Source organism: Pteropus medius, unplaced genomic scaffold (genome assembly GCF_902729225.1).
Source record: "Pteropus medius unplaced genomic scaffold, Ma_sr-lr_union100, whole genome shotgun sequence".
Taxonomy (NCBI): Eukaryota; Metazoa; Chordata; class Mammalia; order Chiroptera; family Pteropodidae; genus Pteropus; species Pteropus medius.
The window spans coordinates 7,260,307-7,275,449 of record NW_024351730.1 but is presented as its reverse complement, the minus strand read 5'-3'; the positions used below and the strand labels follow the sequence as shown (position 1 = coordinate 7,275,449).

The 15,143-nt window shown below is 37.4% G+C and overlaps 1 protein-coding gene and 1 pseudogene across 1 annotated transcript in view; one reads left to right on the top strand and one right to left on the bottom strand.

Annotated features, from left to right (window-relative positions):
- Positions 1-15,143, top strand: part of FRYL (FRY like transcription coactivator) — a 271,172-nt gene that overhangs the window by 14,022 nt on the left and 242,007 nt on the right. The gene's annotated exons all lie outside the window — the stretch shown is intronic.
- Positions 13,964-14,082, bottom strand: LOC120588469 (uncharacterized; annotated as a pseudogene).

Sequence of the window (15,143 nt, the reverse complement as noted above, 5' to 3'; positions counted from 1 at the left end):
GGTGAATGTTAATATGTGTTCAAAGTATGCTGGGAAGTAAGATCATGACTGTCAGAAAGAAAATACTATAAACAATTGTTATTTTCATATATGCTTTTATCATGGAATTTAAGAAGTTTAATGAACATCAGTTTTGAGACTTTTTCTTAGTGACTTGATTTAAGCCCTTTGGGACAGAGCCATTACATCACACCAACTTTCATTGGTGTAATCTAAGAAAGGCCAATGCCAATCCTAGGTGTATGCTTTTTCATGTCAATACTAGAGGATTTATAGGATAAGCAGGCGACAGTAGAACTGATTAAGCTGTAAGTTAATGTGCTTGAGAGTCACAGCACATGGCTTTGGACACTGAAGGAAAGAATTTTCCAAGGGAATGTGTTCTTGATGGCTTAATGGAATATATCTGTATTAAGGCTCAGAGAATTTAAGCAAGGGCATGAGAACTTGTTTGGCCTTAGTAAAATCAGCCCTCTCCCTACCACCTTTAGCAAGATTGAAGGGAGGGCCACACAGCTGGCAAGGCTGCCACTTTCCAATGCTCATGATACTACTTGCTTCTCCTACAAGGTGCCAAGAAATCAGGCACGAAGCAAAAGCTGCAATGAAGATGGATACTCACCTTTTCTTAAGAGACCATCAGAATTAATCTCATTATGCCAAATGCCTTACATACTTCAGCAGCACAGAAGTCCAAGCCCCCAGGTTATTTATTATCATTCATAGACTTTAGTACACCCACTGATCTGAATCAATCTTCCACTCCTCCCAGCCAGCCAAACCCTTTCACTATGTGCTTTGGAATGTAGGGTTGGTTCCTCTTTCTTTAACTGAAGTTTGGCTAGCCTTTGAAGACACTACATCCTTCTCAGCTTTCTCAAGTGGTTGCTGTGTCTCTCCTTTACCCCATTTACAGAGGACCTAGAAGTGATAGCCTTGATTCTCCTTGCTATTTTTAGATATTTTTATGTTCTTCCTCCCTAAACAACCACAATCAACTCATCTTCTTTGAAGCACGTTATCAGACCACTACCCCTTTTATTGAGTCATCTACCAGCCTCTTCCTAACTCTTCCTTATACAGTGAAGGTTTTAGATTCCTGTCTTCCGTCTTTTTCTCTACCACTACTTCATACTCCCATGGTTGGTGACTTTAGCATCCACAAAAATTGCTCACGTAAGCACCCTAGTCTCCGAGTTCCTTAATATTATCACTTCTAATGTATTTTTTCTCGACTATGTTTCAGCAAAACACTATCAAGTCATATGCCTCAGAGAACTTCTTACTATATCACTATATATTACCTCCAAAAAATGTTGATTTCAGGTATTCCATATTCTTCTGACTAATCATCTCTTATCTTTCTAGCTCTACCATCACCACCACCCCCAATCAATCCTTTTGGAGCAACAAATCTAGTGTGGCCTACCACTTCTTCACTATCTATTCTTCTATCTATGTTACTGTCTTTTCTTCTTATGTGGTTTACTGTAATCAATCACTCCACTGCCTACACTCACAACTGCCCTGCCCCTCTCACTTTCCATCTTACTCACTAGAAAAACCCAACCCTATCTTAAACATAATTGTTTATCTACTTCATATCAGCACTCAGCTATTGATGCATGGGTATAGGACAACATGCAACCATCTTGACTGTTCTTATTTCAGAGATTTTAAGCCATAAGTTTCAAGTCAGCTTTATCCTGTTCAACAGTCTTGGTACACGTGTGCATCAGGATTTCAATCCAGCATTATTCTCTCTCCCTGCATCCACAATTTTTCCTTTTTGATTTGATCATTTCCATTAGGCTATAAGCAGGATATTAATTATCTCTATTATCTTTGTCCCCCTCAAGTAATGTCACATTTTTCTATTCATTTTTATTGCAATAGTCCATTAAAAATTGTCTATTATTACTGTCTCTACTTTGTCACCTAATATTTTCAATTCAACTCCCTCCATTTCTGGCATGTGCACAGACTATTCCAAGAATAATACTTTTGTCAAGATCAAATAATAACCTTTATCTTGCCAAATCCAGTGATCATGTCTCATGACCTTGCTTTGGCCTCTTAATACCATTTGATATGATGATCATTCCTTCCAGATCACATTTTTTTCCTGTTTCTCTTGCTTCACTGGCCAGTTCCTCTAAGACTGTTAAATGTTAGAGCATATCAGGGCTCAGTTGCTGACCTTTTCTTTATCTATGCTCATTTATACTCATATCTTAGATGCTTTCACCCAGTCCCATGGCCTTAAATACCATCTGTATACTGAAGCCTCTCAATTTCTCTCTTTCTCGCCTTAACTACGCCTATGAGCTCCAGGCTCATGTCCTAGTTCCTATTTGCTAACTCCTCTTGTCCACTTGGTATCTCCAACTTCAATTCTTGATCTCACATCTCAAACCTGCTCCTTTCCATGTGTTCCCCTTCTCAGCAGTTGACACTCACCTTGCACTCCATTGACCTAAGAGTCATCCCAAACTCTTTTCTTTTCCATTATAGTCAATCCATCAGCAAGTTCTATCAGCTCCATCATCATAATTTATCCAGAATTCAATGAAATTTCACCTACTCCATTGTTACCACTCAAGTCCAGGCTAACATAGTCTCTCTTCCAGTCTTTTGCAATATTCTTCTAACAGGTCTCTCTAGCTCAATTCTTGCCTTGATACAATTCTTTCTTTACATGGAATCCAGAATGACTTTCTTTAATTAGTAAATCATATCATCTTTAATTAGTAAATCATATCATATCATCAGAGTAAAGCCCTGCGATGATTTTCTATTGTGCTTAGAATACAAACCCAATCTTTACCCAGGTTTACAAGGCTCTCATGACCTGGCCCACCTCTCGGACCTCATCTCTATAAGTCTGAGTTAGCAACTGGGATTTCCTGCTCTTTCTTGAACTTGCCAAACTTGTTCCAGTCACAGAGGGGAAATAAAACTTGTAGAGAATCTGATTTTACTTCCAGAATAGACAAAAACTTAATGTTTTGGTTAATTAAGCATACTGGGACTCAGGTGGATCTACCAGTTGAATCAAATTGCATTTTCAATCATGTGTACATATGGATTGATTGTTGGTGAGTCAGTGAACTTGATGGACATGTCAGAAAATTCATATTCATACAGTACTTTGGTTGTTGCTAATGCTAGTTTCTCCTTAGCCAAGACTGCCTTGATTTGGGTTATTTATGTCAATACGTACTTTTTTCCCCAGTGGGATACAAGAAGGAAGACACTGATCTCATGATTAATATATTAATAAGCACTCATGAAATCTATCTCTGGGTTATTGTTAAATCAACCTAAGATTCTTCCTCCCTACAACCTCTTTCTTCATCTCTCCTGTGGGAAAAGGCCCACCTCTTTTCCAATTTCTTCTCTTTTCCCTTTAGTCTCATTCTCTTCCCGAAACCTGTTAGGAGAAATTTTACTTGCCTCAAATTATAACCTGTTCTACACTATCTGAGGGCAAATAACACACCTGTGTTATTTGCTGCATTCACAGTACCTAGCATATTGCTTGGCATATAATTGGCATTCATAATTATGGAATTAACAGGTGAATGGAAAGTAGAAATTCCCCAGTTTGTAAACAGAAACCTAGCATATTTTTGTTAGGTCCCAACAGATAAAAAGACCCAATCTTTGTAGAAATCAAAATGTTTCATGCAGTAAGGAAAGGATTGCCACGTCAAAAAGGCCAGCAACTGTCCTTTAAGAAATTCTCTAGGATCCTGCAAATACCCAAATGGAATTTACAACTGTTGCAGCCACTCTTGAGAGTCTTAGCCTTAGCTTTACAGGCTCTGAAACCTAATTTTGTCAACATACTGAGAACAGATCCATTTCTTAGGTCTGGACTGACATTACCCAAACTTATAATAATGCTATTTGAACCAGTATGCTAATTTATTAGTTTATCATGAGAACTGTAATCATCACAAGAATTAGAACATAGTTCAACCTTGAACAAAATGGGCTGAACTTTGCAAGTCCACTTATATGCAGATTTTTTTTCAATAATACATTAAATGTATTTTCTCTTATTTTCTTAGTAACATTTTTTTCCTCTAGCTTATTTTATTGTAAGAATAGTATATAACACATATGCAAACTAAATTTGTGTTAATCAACTTTATGTTATTGGTAAGACATTCAACAGTAGGCTTTTAGTAATTAAATTTTGGGGTAGTCAAAAGTTATATGTGAATTTTTGACTGCATGTAGGTTGGTACCTCTAACCCTTGTGTTGTTCAAGGGTCAGCTATATATGATGATATCTGTATAATCAGTACATGCCTGTAGGTATACCTTTATCAGAAGCTATATCAAATTTGAAGGTTGCTTTGTGACTAGGGATTGGAGATGCATTATAACATAGTGATTAAGACTCAGAGAGATTTGACTTCAGTTCCTGTCTACTACTGACTAGCTCTGTGATCTTGGGCAAGTTACTTAAGCTCTGAATGCCTTAATTTCCTCATCTATAAAATGGGGATAATAATGGTCCCTATCTGTAGAAGGTACCTTTTGGAATATCTTTAGAGGTCACACTGGTTCACTTCCTCTAAGGAAAACCACCTTCCCTTCTTCCTTCTGTAAATGTGTGCCTCTAGTATCCTTGGTTTTATGTTATGACTTTTTACCACTGTCCACAGAGAAATGAAGGAGGGATGGACTCCTTATTTAGGTGGGGCTAATCAGATTCTCCCTCTTAGAAATTTGCAGATTAGACCCAGAGATTCTATCCCGTCTTCTCTATTTGCGTGAATGAAGTGAGTAAATTCAGGACTGGAATAATGATGTCTGTGTGCTGCCAGGGCAAATTGGGGCTGGTCTGCAGAGAAAGGAGAGGGAAATGAAGCCAACTTTCCCAGATAAGTGGAGGCTAGGACCACGGCACCAGAAAGAGAGCCTGCGGCAGGGCCTGCCAGTTCCCCATTCCAGGTCCTTCAGAGGCTCAGTGGCTTTACTCTTCCTGGAGATATCTTTGTGTTCTCTCACAAATATACTCTTCTTGCTTAAGCTAGTTAGGGTTTGTTTTGAACATTTGCATGAAAAAACCTTGACCAATACAGCATTGCATGGTATTTTTAGAAAGTCAGTAAGTTAGCACATGTAGAAAACATGAAATAATAGTATTATTGCCATGGAGATTGACAAACTGACTCCTTCAATCAAGACATCCCCTCTCCATAAGGGCTTGGATGAAGGCTGCTAGTAGTTTTCTGTAACTCTCCTATTTCTCTGCCTCCATAGCTAACTGTCTCCATTGAACTCTTACCTCATTAGACATGATGTCACATTTTATCCTTTTCAGACAAGCCTTCTAGGCTTGGGAGCCATTCTCTTTCTGGTGACTTTGGATTTCATCTCTCTAAATCATTATGTGTTGGTTTTACAATGAACTCCAAGATGATCTTTAGATCCCTCTCATTTCAAGATTCCTTAAGACATTCGAATGCAGTCTCCAAACACTGACAATAGTTTATGCCCAACTTGGCTTATCTGTACATGGATATTAAATAAATTGAGAGGTCTTGAAGATTCTGTTGTCTGTCTTATTCTCACCCTCCTCAGATTCATTTACAGGTTTCTTAGGGCAATTCATAGGGGCTACAGCCAGGCTTCTCTATCGCAGTTGCTCTAATGCCACCACAATTAAATACTAGTCTGTTGATTTTCCTGTTAACCTTCTTCGACCCTACTCTTAAGAGACTTTTCTCTGTGATGTAGGCAAGAGTAATGAAGGAATCCTGGGAATAGCATATAAACCAATTTGATCAAAATATTAGAAAATAGTGGGAGCAGTTGCTAGAAAAATAGGTTGGGGTCTGTAATGTATTTGCCGTTAGAAACAACACCACAAACCATGATTCTCTGAGGTTGGCACAATATCCATGTCAGGAAAGAGATTAACTTGGCCCAGATGCTTTCTCCCTTGCCATCACTCAACAATGCCTGCTGACTCCATAATGCTGGCCAGGGAAAGCTACAGCTCTCCCATTAGCTATGCAACTTCTGATTTGCTGTTGCCACCATTTTCACTGATTTTCCTGGACGTTCTTTAGTCACAAGTTCTCCAACGTGAAGGATGCTTTTGATGTCAGTGCCATTTTGGAGGCTAGAACAAATTGTTTTTTATTTGCATGAAAATCACCAGGCTGACATCATACAGGCTAAAAATTTTCACATTGCAGGACTTCTATAAATAGATCCAAAACACTAAATTGTGTTGAATGGGATTTTACAATAGCCATGAGATATTTACATACAGTTTGTAAAGCTTGTCTTATGGAAAATGTGACCTGTTAAAGTGTTGGGACATGGAAAGTTGAGGATTTTCTTGAGGTGTGAAAAACCCCCTCCCAGTTAAGGCTTTGTACTGCTTCACTGAAAGAGCATAATTTTCTAAAGGTACAATGTCTCCTGAAGGACAACTTAGAGTATTATTTAGTTATTATGGACTTTTTCTATATTAAAAGAATAGCTTATTGAAAGAGGATTGGATTTTTTTTGTTGATTTGTAAAAATATTTACTATGTTGATACTTTTATTATATGTAGAAGATAAACAATTTCTGGTATATTATTATCATATTACCAGTATAGCTACTATACTGGTCAGCTTGTCATTTACATAACTAATATATTGGTACTATATAAATATAAATATACATATAGTCTCAATGTCAGTTATCAATACTCTAAAATTCAGGCCAAATTTACACTTGCAGAAAGGGAGTAAAATGTTAAAGTTTTTATTTGTTTTATGTGTAAAACATGAAGGTTTCATAGTTCAAACAAAAACAAACAGTAATCAATTGATGACTAAATATTGAGATAATTGTGGCCAAGCTAATTTTAAATGTATCTGTATGATTGATCAAATTCTCTATTTTATTTTGCTATAGATGACCTCACAGAAATATGTGTTTGTAAATCTTTATGTTATTATTATTCTAATTGGTTAGCAGGATTACTAAATCAGTGTATCTTTATGTGGTTTATCTAGGAACTGTCTGGAAAATAGGCAAGTAGAGCTAAATTTAGAAGATAAATTTGGAAATGATAATGGAATAGAGTTTGAGCCAAGGCACATGCAGTGATGCCACAGAGACCATATTTTCATACTGTTCTGCCTCCTCTCTCTTCTCTTTTATCTGCGTTTACCTGATAGTACATTTCATTAATTTTTTTAAAGATTAAGTATTGCTTCTGGTTATAGTAAATATGGTGTGTTTACAAAAACCTTTTCTTTGAAAAAAATAACCAACTTTAATTTTGAATCAGATTTAAATGCAGAGGGGGAAAAAAAACCAGGTTTCACTGGAATCCATAATGGAATCTAAAATTCTGCCCATTAGGTTTTTCCTAAACTTTTGATGTACCTAGCCACAGGGCAAAAAGCAATTAAACTTTCTCCAAGAAAATGATGATGTAATTAGTGAAAATGAGTCCCACTGGATACAACCAAAAGGGAGAGCCTTCTTTTTCCAGCATGCTGGCAAAAAAAAATATCATGACAACAACAAGAAGAAGTGATTATTGTCTCAACTGCTGGCATCAGAATTCTTCTTAGGGTGAATTTAAGACTGTCTTTGTTTTGGAAAAATGCCTCAATAAGTGATTGAGACCCTGAGGTCCTGGATATCAGCCGGTGACAAAGCTTTAGAGAGGGAGTCAAAACTGCTTAGTTTGGGAATTTGCTTAATGGGAGACAAATTCTTGGCTACCAGGAGAATGTGGAGAAGATGGCAGAGGAGGGAAAAGACGGTGTCAAGAAGGGGAGAATGGCCCAGGGATCATGGCAGAGGGCCATGAGAAATTATTGGTGGTAGGTGGCTGAAAGGACTCTAAAGAAGAGAATATAATAAAATACTACTTTGACCTGTTTGCGAGCGAGACTGTGCCTGATGGTACTGCTCCTTTCAACTTCCAGCTCTCCCATGAAATCTATCATTTTCATAATGTTTCCATAGGCTTATTGGTTTTCTTGATATTGGAAGAGCTCAGAAGGGAGTCTTCAAGGCAAAAGGATGAACCTGAAGGCAAAGGTGAAAACAGAATTCCCCGTCACACACCCCTGCCCTAGTAATTCACAAAAATCTTTGAGAAGCCTTTTGGACTTGTGTAAGATGTTCAGGCTCATTCTGTAAATGTTAGGGGGCCGGGTGTATCCAGCTCACATCTAGGTTCTGTAGGAGGGAATGTTTGCTTCCTTAGCGTAAGCTTGCCAGATAAAATACAGGATGCCCAGTTAGATCTGAATTTTAGATCAATAGTGGGGACTTCTTTAGGGTAAACATGTCCCAAACGTTGCATTAGATATATTTTTGTAGCCATGAGTACTTGCAAGGGCTTCCACAGGTACTCAAAGCAGCTACCTGGTCGAATTTGGGCCTCGTTCCCAGTAACCAGTATAACTTCTGGAGAAGAGACAGTCTCATAAAACATACCTTCTTCATTTCTTTCTGCCTCCTCTTTTTCACTTTTACATTTCTCCTGCAATTACTTCCCAGAATTCTGTAAACTAGAGGGAACTGAGGGTGCACTAAGGGAGGAAGTTGAGAGGCAGCATGTAGTTAAGTCTCCTCTGTAAAGAGAAGATAATGCCTACTTAAGGGTTGTTGTGAAATTTCAATGAGTTAATACATATAAAGTATTAAGAACAGTACCTGGCATGGTAAAATAGTAATGTTGACTGTAGGGCCTAGAGTCTAAGGTCTAGAAGCCTTTGACTTTTCTAGTTACCACTGCTGCCCCTTACTAATTAATCTATTCTCCATACTGTAGCTGGTGATCTTTTAAAAATACAAATCTAATCATGTCACGGCTTTGATTTAAAGCCTTAAAATGGCCTTCCATTACTGTGAATAAAGACCTACCAGGCCCTGAATGTTTTTGCTTTTACGAGTTGCTTTATCTTAATTGCTTGTGTCTATTCCCTTCACATTGTGTTTTCCAGGCACACAGGTCTTTTAGTGCCATCAAGGTGCCACACATACTGTCCTTTCTGCCTGAAATATTTCCTCCTCCCCACCCCCACTTCACATGCCAATTTATTCTAATTGTTTAGTCCTTGTCAAAGAATACTGTCTCAGTGAAGCCATCTCTGACCTCCTAGTCTGATTTACAGCTCACAGTTTAGAGCATCTTGTACTTTTACTTCACAGCCATTTATTACAGTTTATCCTAATTATCTCTTCATGTAATTATTATACCATAAGCTCCATGAGGACAGGGACTACGTCTGTCTTGTTAGTCATTATATTCCTCAGGCCTGACATACTAGCTGCTCAGCCAAAAAATTTTTTTTTTAATGAATTAGAGTTATGCTGAAACCATGGTCAGCACTATAGTCAATAGGCAGATTTGGTCCACTACATCTTTTTGCATGATCTGCAAGCTAAGAATGGTTTATATATTTTTAAATGATTGGAAAAAAATTAAAAGGAGAATGATATATCTTGATACATGAAAATTAAAATTCCATTTCAGTGTCCATAAAGTTTTACTGGAACATTGCCCTGAATATTCATTTATGTAGTCTTCATGGCCCACTTTCATGCTACAGCGACAGTTGAGTAGTTGTGACAGAGAGCATATGGCATGCAAAGCCAAAAATATTCACAGTCTGGCTCTTTACAGAAAAAGTTTGTTGACCCTCGTGTTAAACAATAGTAATTCTGGGCTCCAAGGCAGCTTGTGTTCAAAAGCACCTGCAGGTGGCTTTTCTCAATTGTTAACAGTTTGCTTCTATTGCTGAAACAAGTGATCTCTTTATTCTGCTTAATGGTAGGATTAATTAAAAAGACTGTCCTTTGTCCTTTGTTCTTCTGCTTCCGTATCAACCGACAGAAGCCCCCAAAGGAGATTGGTCATATGGTATACTTCTCTGTCAGTGGTTTGATCGTGCAACTGTTTTTCCCCCTAGTCAGAATATTTCCCAGTTCTTTGGATAATTCATGAATTCCTTTCCCAAATGATGAGTTGATAGGTGGTAGCAATGAATTAAAAACAGTGCCTACATTTTCCCACCAACTTTCCTTTAACTCATATACTGGAACAGATTTAAAACTGCTTTCTATCTTCTTTTAAAGGGACCGTATCCCTTTCCAGTTACAAATTCATACTGACCAGAGCAATACTTTAACATACACATTAAAATCTAACAAGTTTTAAGACAATTTCAAAGTGATTTCATCATAGTATTAGATAACCATCCCCAAATGGACGGATGAACTGTTCATTCCTTTAAATAGTTTAATTTAAAAACCTAATCTAGAAAGTAACCACTTGGCTGCTTGAATTCAAAGATATTTTTAGTGGTAAAGTAGACAAAGGGAATTTTCCTGAATTTATTGCCTTTTACTTCTGAAAAGCTGTGAGTGGAAATAAATCTAAGCTGAAAATATACTAAAAACTCTCAGAATAATTCACTTATAAAGTCAGTATTTAATCCTTGATTTAACTCTTCTTTAAATTCACATTTTCATACAGTGGATCTCCTTAGAATGGAAGTTCCTTGTAATGATCAGAGGAAAGAAAAATGGCAGAATACTAACATACCAGCAGTAATATATGTATTTTGGATAAAATTAAGATCTTATTAATAAATATATCTTAAAGAATAAAAATAGTATTAAAATATAAAAGTAAATGACCTAAAACAGGTATAGAAATTGAAGTAAGACAAAATGAGTATAATATTTTAAATGAAAGATGATCTCATATTCCTTATTCATGTATCCCACAGAACAAGAAATCAATTATTTGACCTAGTTAAGAAGGTGGTGTTTCTAGACCTTTACCATGATGTCAGAAAATTTTTTCTATGGGATGCTTAGCCATTATGAGCTACCCCATCATAAAGAATTTATATCTGATTGGGTCGCACTATTTAAAAGGGCATGTAGATATATTTGCAGTAATATAACACAAACATTTCCTTATGTGCTTTAATTTAGCTCATATTATCATTATCATAACTGACATAGCATTGACACTATGATATTCATTGATGGTTATGAGGCATTTAACCTAAACTTTTGGAAGCTCAGAAAATATATGGGTAAACAGTTTTTAAAAGATGCTTATATTTTTTACTGTTTGACATTGATAAACAATGGAGGAACTTTCTAAGGACTAAACAATGTTTTTTTTAAAATAATTTTTATTTTTTAATTACAGTTGACGTATAATATTATCCGTTATCCAACATAGTGATTAGACATTTATATAATTTACAAAGTGATTATCAGATAAATCTAGTACCCATCTGACACCACACGTGATTATTACAATATTATTGACTATAATCCTTATGCTATTCTTTACACCCCCAGGACTATTTTGAAACTTCCAATTGTACTTCTTTTTATAAAAATTTATTTATTTTAATTATTTTCAAGTATACAATACATCAGTTAGACATCTATATAGTTTGTAAAACGATGCCCCCAATTGCTCCCTCCCTCCCCTGACCTAGCCAACGTATTAATGCTAACTGCATTCCCTATGCCGTGCTCCCTATCCCCGTCACCATCCACCAGCTACTAATTTGTACTTCTTTAACCCTTCACTTCATTCTCCCAGGCTCCCAAACTCCCCTCCCCTCTGTCTGTCACCAAATTGTCCACTATATTTGTGAGTCTGTTTTTGATCAGTTTGTTCTTCTTATTCCTTAGATTCCACATATAAGTGAAATCATATAGTGTTTATCTTTCTCTGTCTGACGTAAATACCTTGTAGGTCCATCAAAGCAATGTCTTTTTCCATCTCCTTCCTTTTAGTCTGTGTGTGTTTTTTAATCTGAAGTGAGTCTTTTGTATTTTTTTCTTCTTAAAGAAGTCCCTCCAACATTTCCTGTAATACTGGCTTGGTGGTGATAAATTCCTTTAGTTTATTTTTGTCTGGGAAGCTCTTTTTCTGTCCTTCGACTCTAAATGATATCCTTGCTGGATGAAGTATTCTTGGTTGTAGATCCTGAGTCTTTATCCTGTCGAATATTTTTTGCCAAGCCCTTCTGTCCTGCATAGTTTCTTTTGAGAAATCAGCTGCCAGTCTTGTGGGTTTTCCCTTATAAGTAACTATCTGTTTTTCTCTTGCTGCTTTTAATATTCTTTCTTCGTATTTAAACTTTGGCATTTTAATTATGATGTGTCTTGGTGTGGGCCTCTTTGGATCCCTGATTTTTGGAATTCTCTGAGCTTCCTGGGGTTTTATGTCCATCTCCTTCACCAGATCAGGGAAATTTTCCATCATTATTTCTTCAAACAGCTATTCAACATCTTGATTTTCTTCAGTTACGCCAATCAGATGGATATATTTGGACACTTAATAGTGTCCCATATGCTCCTTAAATTATTTTTCTAGTCTTGGCATCTTATCTCTTACCATTCTGATTGAGTGTCCTTGGCTTTCCTGTCCTCTAGATAGCGCATTTGATCCTCTTCTTTATTTACTTTGTTTATTCCTTTGTTTATTCCATTTAATATACTTCTCATCTCAGATAATATGTTCTTCATTTCAGACTGGTTCCCTTTTATAATTTCCATTTCCATTTTTATGTTTTTTTTTTAATCTCTTTGTTGAAATTCTCACTGAATTTAGTCAAACGATCATTGAGCATCTTTATAACCAGAGTTTTGAACTCTGCATCTGTTAGATCACTTGACTCCATTATATCTGGATCTCTGTTCTGTTCTCTTATATGGTTTCTGCTTCTTTGTCTTCCCATTTTGTCTGCCTTTCTGTGTCTGTTTCTATGTACTAAGCAAAGCTCCTAAGTCTCCTGGTCTTATTAGTGTGGATTTGTGAAGTAGGTGTCCAGTGGCACAGTCCTGAGAGGGGTTCAGCTGCAGGCCAAATTTAGTCTAAGCCTCTGCCTCTCCAGGGCCATCTGTTACGATTCAACAAGCAATCCACAGACGCTGTGCTTATAGTTGCCTCAAAAAGCCACACCAGAAACCGAGGCCAGCTGCCTTTAGTGTGTACAAGGAACACTGGACTCTGCAAGGACACACCTGGATATGGCTTCGGTGGGGGCGTGAGTTGGAGGAGGCAGGGTTTCAGGAAATCCTCTGAGCGAAGGCACCTCTGTTATCCAGTTTGATGAAGTCACGGCTATGGCGGTGCTGTGTCCAGCGTACTGGTATGGGGAGGGCTCAACAGGGAACAATGGATACCGCCAGTACTTCTGTAGAGTGAGTCTCCCCTTGGCCCTCATTCCGACAATGTCTCCCTGTAAGTCCTTGGTGCCCCCTGTGCGCAGCCATATCTGCACTGGTGCTCAGACTGAGCAGGTCCGTCACCGTGAAAATCCTCTCGGGGATGCGGCCCCTTTAAGAGGCTTCTGCTGCTGCCGCAGCCTCCGTCTCACTCCGCCACTTAAGACCAGGCAGTTTCATATCCTTATCCTATCCTACCTTCTGCTGTTGCAGGGTGATTTCTTGGATTTCTCTCTAGTTGTATGGCTTGTTCATCTAGATCCCAGGCAGTTTTTCCTTGCTGCTGCTTGTTGTTTCTGTCATAACTTTGATTTGGTTGCCAGAGCCACTATCATCTACGCCATTTTTTTTCCCTCTCCTTAATCCTGTACTTCTTAATTCCTTCCTATTTTTTACCCATCCCACCAAACCCCTCCATCTGTCAATCCTCAAAACGTTCTCTGTATCTAAGAGATTTTTATGTTTTGTTTGTTCATTTATTTTTTCTTTATAGTCCACATGTAAGTAAAATCATATGGCATTTGTCTTTCTCCATCTGACTCATTCTACTCTGCACGATACCCTGTGGGTTTACCCATGTTGTTGCAGGTGGCAAGATTTCATTTTTTTTGTCGGGGGGACTGAGTGATATTCCATTGTATATTTGTACAACTTCTTTATCGAGTTCTTTATTTTTATTTCTTTATTTATTTACTTACTTACTTATTCTTATGCCTACAGCACCCAGTCTTCCTAGGTGGCCTCCCATCCAAGTACTAACTGGGCCTAACCCTGTTTAGTTTCTGAGATCAGACAAGATCGGGCATGGTCAGGGTGGCATGGCTGTAGACTATCTAGTCCTTTATTGATGGATCCTCGGGTTGCACCCATATCTTGACTATTGTAAATAACGCTGCAATGAACATATGGATGCACATGTCCCTTCAAAGTTGAGTTTTGAGCTTCTTTGGGTAAATACCCAGAAGCGGAATTATTGGACCCGTCTTTGTCTCTTGTTATAGCCTTTGTTTTAAAGTCTGTTTTGTCTGGAATAAGTATTGCTACCCCAACTGATTTTTTCATTGCCATTTTCAATATGTATTTTTCCAACCTTTTATTTTCAGTTTGTGTGTGTCTTTGAATCTGAAGTGTGTCTCTTGTAAGGGTCTTGTTTTCTTATCATTTAGCCACCCTGTCTTTTGATTGGAGCATTTATTCCATTTACATTTAAAGTAATTGTTAATAGATATGTAGTTAACTTCCATTTTATTATTCGTATTTTTTATCCACCCCCCACTTCTTCTTCTTAAAGAAGTCCCTTTAATATTTCTTATAATGCTGGCTTGGTGGTGATGAACTCCTTCAACTTTTTCTTGTCTGGGAAGCTTTTTATCTGTTCTTCAATTCTAAATGGTAGCTTTGCTGGGTAGAGTAATCTTGGTTGTAGGTCCTTGATTTTCATATTTTTTCAAATACTCAGTTTGAATATTTCATGTCAATCCCTCTGGCCTGCGAAGTTTCTGTTGAGAAATCAGCTGATAGTCTTATAGGAGCTCCCTTGTAGATATCTGTTTTTCTCTTGTTGCTTTTAAGATTCTGTCTTTAACCTTTGACATTTTAATTATGATGTGTCTTGGGCCTGTTTGGATTCATCTTGTTTGGGACTCTCTGAGCTTGCTGGGCTTGTAGTCTATTTCCTTCACCAGATTAGGGAAGTTTTTCATCATTATTTCTTCCAATAGTTTTTCAATTCCTTGCTCTCTTTTCCTTTTGGTACCCCTATGATGTGAATGTTGGTATTCCAGAGGCTTCTTAAACTATCCTTATATTTTTAGATTCTTTTTTTCTGTTGCTATTCTGCTTTGGTGTTTTCTGCTACCTTATCTTCTAAATTGCTGATTTGATCCTCTGC